The sequence below is a fragment of the Miscanthus floridulus genome, chromosome 8 (genome assembly GCF_019320115.1).
Source record: "Miscanthus floridulus cultivar M001 chromosome 8, ASM1932011v1, whole genome shotgun sequence".
Classification (NCBI taxonomy): domain Eukaryota; kingdom Viridiplantae; phylum Streptophyta; class Magnoliopsida; order Poales; family Poaceae; genus Miscanthus; species Miscanthus floridulus.
In genome coordinates this window covers 104,167,356-104,174,346 of record NC_089587.1, presented here as the reverse complement: position 1 = coordinate 104,174,346, position 6,991 = coordinate 104,167,356, and positions in this window count along the sequence as shown.

Sequence of the window (6,991 nt, the reverse complement as noted above, 5' to 3'; positions counted from 1 at the left end):
GCGTATGAGGGTCTCAAGAGTACCTACTGGACTTTGACTGGCTTGCGTGGTCAGGATAAGCTCAAGGGGAGAAAGCAGAAGAAGAGACAGGCACATGCTATAGCTAGCTTGCAGGAGCAGTTGGCTGATATTAATTTACAACGAGATCAGGCGGTTGAGAGAGGTGATAGAGCTATGCAGCGAGTGCATACGTTGACTCAAGCCAACAACAATGCAGACCGCATGATAGGACAGTTGGTTTAGGAAAGGAATGAAGCCTAGAACGCAAGAAACCTTTTGCTGCAGAGGGTCGATGAGCTAGAGGAATACAACGGCAACCTACACGAGGAGTTTCACGCGCTCTACAATGGGGTTGGCCCATATGCTCCACCAGACGCCGCTGGCATGGACATCGACGACGACAACCAGGACGAGCCTGTAGTTTCACCTAGGGGCGATGGTGATGTCTCCGATCCCGACGATGGCCCCGAGGAGTAGGCTAGTTGCCTTGCCCTAGTATCTAGGTCCTGTCGCGATGACCTTTCTTTTGTTAGCATGTAACCTATTGTATGTTGCTTCGAACGTATGAGACTTGGCATGTGGTTGGAACTTGATTTTCGAATGCGATATCTGAACGCATAAAAAGTCCAGTGTATGTATGCTGGCAATTTGATTGTATGGATGCGATGTTTGCCGTTGAAGTAATTTGATTAAGTGCTATTGTTTTAATTGGGATGCGATTGTTGTGCCTCTATTTTATTGTATGAATTTATTCTCTCTAGTAAATTCAGTACGGCATAATTTTTCTTCACCCGCAATTATTACAGCTTCACTCAATCATTACTTGTTGCTGAAATATACAGATGACAAACACTCACCGAACCACGTATGAGGCCACTGAGACCGGTGCTAATGGTGCGGGGACCGGTGGTGGGGGTGGTGGTGGAAACCACGGCAACAACAATGAACCTCCCCATGAACCGCATTTGCCGCCTCCTCCCCTGTTTACCCCTGAGATGTTCCTCGCACAGCTGCTCGGGAGTCAGCGCAACGCGGAACAATCCTAGAAGAACATGGAAGATTTTCTGCGCACCATCGCCAACAACGTTCAACATGGTAACAATCAAGGTGGTCGCATGGGAGTGAACCAATATAGCAGCTTCAAAGATTTCATGGACACCAGGCCGCCAGTATTCAAGGAAGCAACAGAGCCACTCGATGCTGAGGAATGGATCAACACGATGGAAGATAAATTCCGTGTGTTGAGGATGACTGAGGTTCTGAAAACAGAGTATGCTGCACTTCAGTTGCAAGGACCAGCGGGAATGTGGTGGAAGCACCATCGCACCACCTTCCCTCCAAATGCTCAGATTTCTTGGAGAGAGTTTGCTGAGGCCTTCCATGGAGTCTATATTCCACCCGGGCTGACCGAAATGAAGTTGGGAGAGTTTCTGGCATTGAACCAGGGCACCAAAACCGTGACGCAATACCTGCATGCCTTCAACAACTTGTGTCGCTATGCTCCCGACATGGTTGACACAGATGCTAAAAGAATAGCCAGTTTTAAGAGGGGACTCAATCCAAAAATGATGAAGCATGTTGGTACCAACAACCACGTCAGATTCAATGACTTCATCAGCGACTGCCTGAAGCAGGAGAAGAATAACAATGCCAGCACCGCAGCCAAGACACGCAAGAGAGCCTTTGAAGATGGTCCGTCCCAAGCTAGAGCACCTACGGGAGGTCATCCTCCATATCGCCCATCGGCACCTGGCGCTAGGTTCCGGCCACCTCAGCAAAGAAGTCAGAATTTCTGTGGACCTCAGAAGCCGTACAAGATGGCAGTACAGCCCAACAAAGCGGCCGCAACTGCGGTACAAGGCAGTTCCAAGGGAGCTGTGGGATGTGCCGGGACAGTGAGGGGACCTTGCTATAACTGTGATCAACCCGGCCATTTCTCGAGGTTTTGTCTGTACCCGCCCAAGAAGAAGCAGCAGACTTATAATGCTAGAGTGCATAGTACGACAGTGGATGAAATTCCTGAGGGAGAGCCTGTCACTGCTGGTAAGTTTCCTGTCAATGAAAACCCTACAGTTGTTCTATTTGATTCTGGATCATCGCATTCTTTTATGAGTCAAGCATTTGCATAGAAACATGAACAACTATGCACAGAATTGGGTTATGGTTACCGTATAAGTTCAGCAGGGGCTGATGTTTTGACCAACCGGATGGATCGAGGGGCAACCCTTGAATTAGGTAGCAGGAAGTTCCGAGTGAACTTAATAGTTATGCCTGGATTAGTTTTGGATGTCATTATAGGGATGAATTGGATGAAGGATTGGGGAGCAGTCATAGATACTAGAAGTCGAGTACTTACCCTTAAGGATCCCCTAGGTGAGGGTACTTTCCAAGTACCATTGCCTTGGAGAATAGACCTTATAAGTGTTACATGTGCTACGGCAGTCATTCCCATTCATCAGATTCCGGTAGTGTGTGAATTTCCGGATGTATTCCCGAATGAGCTACCTGGTCTTCCGCCGGATAGGGAGATTGAGTTTGGAATTGAGTTAGTCCCCGGAACAGCTCCGATTTTAAGGAGACCCTATTGGATGCCTCTAGATGAGTTAGCTAAGCTGAAGAAGCAATTAGAAGATTTATCAAAAAAGGGGTTTATTCGGCCAAGCAAGTCTGAATGGGGATGTCCCGCTTTGTTTGTGAAAAAGAAGAAAGAGGGCACATTGAGAATGTGCATAGATTACAGGCCACTCAACGCTGTAACCATAAAGAATAAGTATCCCTTGCCTCATATTGATGTTCTGTTTGACCAATTATCCAAGGCCAAGGTGTTCTCAAAAATAGATTTGAGATCCGGTTATCATCAGATCAAGATTAGGCCACAGGATATACCGAAAACTGCATTTTCCACCAGATACGGGTTGTATGAGTATCTTGTCATGTCCTTTGGCTTGACAAATGCTCCTGCATACTTTATGTTTTTGATGAATACAGTTTTCATGCCAGAATTGGATAAGTTTGTGGTAGTGTTCATCGATGACATTCTGGTGTACTCCGAGAACGAGAAAGATCATGAAGAGCATCTGAGAACTGTCTTGACTAGACTTAGGGATCAGCAACTATATGCTAAGTTTAGCAAATGCGAATTCTGGTTGAAGGAAGTTCCTTTCCTTGGTCACATTCTATCAGAGAATGGGGTTTCAGTCGATCCAAGTAAGGTGCAAGAAGTTATGAATTGGAAAGCACCGACCACAGTTCCTGAGATTAGAAGTTTCTTAGGACTAGCCGGTTATTACCGTCGCTTTATACCAGACTTTTTGAAGATTGCCAAACCGATGACAAGTCTCCTACAGAAGGATCACAAGTTTGTGTGGATAGAAGAGTGTGAAGCAGCTTTCCACACTTTGCGGAAACTGTTGACCACTGCTCCTGTTCTAGCACAACCAGATATCGAGAAACCATTTGATGTGTTTTGCGACGCATCGAAGACTGGATTGGGCTGTGTTCTTATGCAAGAAAGAAGAGTCATTGCTTATGCATCACATCAATTGAGAAAGCACGAGGTCAACTATCCAACACATGATCTTGAACTTGCTGCAGTTGTGCACGCCCTAAAAATTTGGAGACATTACCTACTTGGTAATGTGTGCAATATTTTCACGGATCACAAGAGTCTTAAGTACATCTTTACCCAACCAGAGCTAAACATGAGACAGCGCAGATGGTTGGAATTGATCAAGGATTACAACTTGAATGTGCAATATCATCCTGGAAAAGCCAATGTAGTGGCAGATGCTTTAAGCAGAAAGTCACACTACTTGAATGTGCAGCCATTACTTGAAGATGGGTTCGATCTAATGCATCCTGCTATGTTACATAGTATTCAGATTAGTTGCTCTTTGGAGAGTAAGATAATAGAAGGCCAGAAAACTGACAAGGGGATATTCCACATCAAAGAGAAAATAAAAGAAAAGCCGTCTCAACACTTTAAAGTGGATGAACAGGGCGTGTTGTGGTTTGACAACCGTCTTGTGGTTCCCAAGGATCGAGAGCTTAGGAATAAACTCATGGATGAAGCTCACCTTTCTAAGCTATCTATCCATCCCGGAAGTAGTAAGATGTATCAAGAACTAAGATCTCGTTATTGGTGGACCAAAATGAAGAAAGAAATTACAGCATATGTTGTCAGATGTGACACATGTTGTCGAGTGAAAGCAATTCACATGAAACCTACCGGTATGTTGCAACCCTTATCAGTCCCTAGTTGGAAGTGGGACGATATAAGTATGGATTTTATCACGGGTTTGCCCACTACTCAAAAAGGACATGATTCGATTTGGGTAATTATGGATCGTCTTACCAAGACCGCTCATTTCTTGCCTGTCAAAACAGATTATCGACCACCTCAATATGCCGAGAAGTATATCGCAGAAATTGTGAGGTTGCATGGTATACCAAAGACCATAGTATCTGATAGAGGCTCACAGTTCATGGCTCACTTTTGGGAACATTTACACCAAGGCTTAGGAACTAGTTTGATTCGCAGTACCGCTTATCATCCTCAGACAGATGGTCAAACTGAACGAGTGAATGCTATTTTGGAGGATATGTTAAGAGCCTATGTATTGTCTTCTAAGGGATCATGGGAGTCATGGTTACCGTTAGCTGAGTTTTCTTATAATAATAGTTATCAAGAAAGCATCAAGATGGCTCCCTTCAAAGCTTTATATGGCAGAAAATGTAGAACACCATTGAATTGAGTCGAACCTAGAGATAGAAGGTATTATGGCATTGACTTTGTAGAAGAAGCCGAGAAGAGAGTTCAGATTATTCAGTAGAATATGAAAGCGACCCAATCATGTCAGAAAAGTTATGCAGACAGAAGGAGACCCCTTGTGTTTGAAGTTGGTGACTTTGTTTATCTAAAAGTCACGCCAATGAAGAAGAAAAGGTTTGGAGTCCGAAGAAAGCTTGCCGCGAGATTCATAGGACCATACAAGATCTTGGAACAAAGAGGTCCGGTAGCCTACAAGTTAGAGTTACCTGAGACAATGAGTACCGTTTTCCCAGTTTTCCATGTATCACATCTCAAGAAATATTTGCGTGTTCCGGAGGAAAGAATAGAACCTCGAGGTATCCAACTCAAATCAGATTTGATGTATCGTGAGCAACCAGTCCGGGTGTTAGACACTAAGGAACGTGCTACTCGGAATAGTGTGGTGAAAACATACAAGATACAGTGGGATCATCATGATGAGGGAGATGCAACTTGGGAAATGGGAGAGTATCTACAAAAAGCTTATGAAGATTTTTATAACAAATGGTTCATAACCCAAATCTCGGGACGAGATTTTTATAAGGGGGGAGGGCTGTAACACCCCGGTGTTATACCTGCATTTAGTCACTGCAAATCATGCATATCATGCATCATCAAGCATTCTAATCACACATGCCTAATCATGTAAATAAAAATTGAAACACTGCTTCGAAACATTTGAAACACGTTGTGAAACCTGAATGTTGCATACCTTTGTTAGACTTGTTTTGCCCTGATTTTGCTTGCTAGGTTAGTAAAACATGGTTGGCTACTATTGTAAATCATCTAGGATTGTTTAGTTCAAATTTTTGGAGCAAGGTTGTATTCAAATTAATTCGAAATTTGGCTTCAAAAATAAATTCCAAAAATTAGGATTTTGAGTTAAACTTGGACTTTGAATTTACAATTCAAAATCTAGAAAGAATTTGGCTTTGGTCATAAAAGCAAAGTTGTAGAGAATTAAATTCTAAGCAACTTTAATTTTTGGTACATTTTCAAAAGATGTCATTTTCTTGCTCAAAATAATATTTGAAAGATGGCATTTAAAAATTCCTTGAAAATACAAATGAAAAAGGCTTTTCCCTCCTTCGCGGGCCGTCGCCTCACTTCTGGCCCACGACCGAAGTCGGCCCAGCCAGCCTCCCGCGCGCGCCTCGCCTCGCTCGGCCCAGCCCAGCCCAGCGCAGCGCCGCGCCTGGCCTGCCTCCGCGCGCCTACCCGCTGACGCGCCGCGCCGCGCGTCCCGACCGCGGCAGAGCTCGCTCGCCGCGTGGCGACCATGCATCGGCGTCGCCCGCCGCGCGGCAGCCACGGCCTGACCCCGCGCCCACGCGCCCGCCTTCACCTGCCGAAGCCAGTGCGCTCGCTGGCTCATTCTCGCGCTGCCTCTCCTCTCCGCCAGAGCCGAGCGCCCGCAGCTCTGCCTCTCGCCGCGCCGCGCACCCGCCGGCGAAATCCGCCGTGGCTCCTCCACCTCGGCCAGCAAGCATGCGCTCGCAGCTCCGCCTCGCCCTCCTTCAAGTTGTGCTCACATTTGCGCCGCCTGCCGAGCTCAGGTAGAGCCGTCTCAGATTTGCCACCGCCGACCATGGCGCCGCCGTGCTCGGTCGCCATGGCAGGCCCCTCCATTCTCTTCTCCAGCCCTGCCTAGCTACCCTACCGCATTCGCCAGCTTCTCGCGCATCACGTGCGCCCGCTTGCTCACCCTGCCGTGGCTGGAGATGGCCACCGGCCTCGTGGCCGAGCCGCGCCGCCGCGCCAGCGCAAGCGCCGGCATGGCCTCTGCCTCAGTCAGCCAGGCCGAGCCAGGCCGTGGGCCGACGCCTGCCGGGCTGTCTCCCCTCCCTTGCGCTCGGGCCGCGTAGGCCAAAAGCGGCCGTGGGCCAGCTGATTCCAGCGGGCCGGCCCAGTAGCGATTGAAGGAATTATTTTCAATTTATTCTTTATGATTTGAAAATAGAAATGGTTTGCAAAATGTTTGGGTACTCAAAGTTGCTCCAAATCTGTTGAAATAAATTTGTCTAGGTTCCTTATCATCAGATCCACTAGGGAAAATTATTGCATGTCATTTTTGAAATACTTTTCTGTAGAATTTTATTTAATCATGTATATTGCTGATAACTTGAAAAATATGTAGAAAAATCTATATGCTTTAGAAAAATATGATTCCAAGTTTGTTAA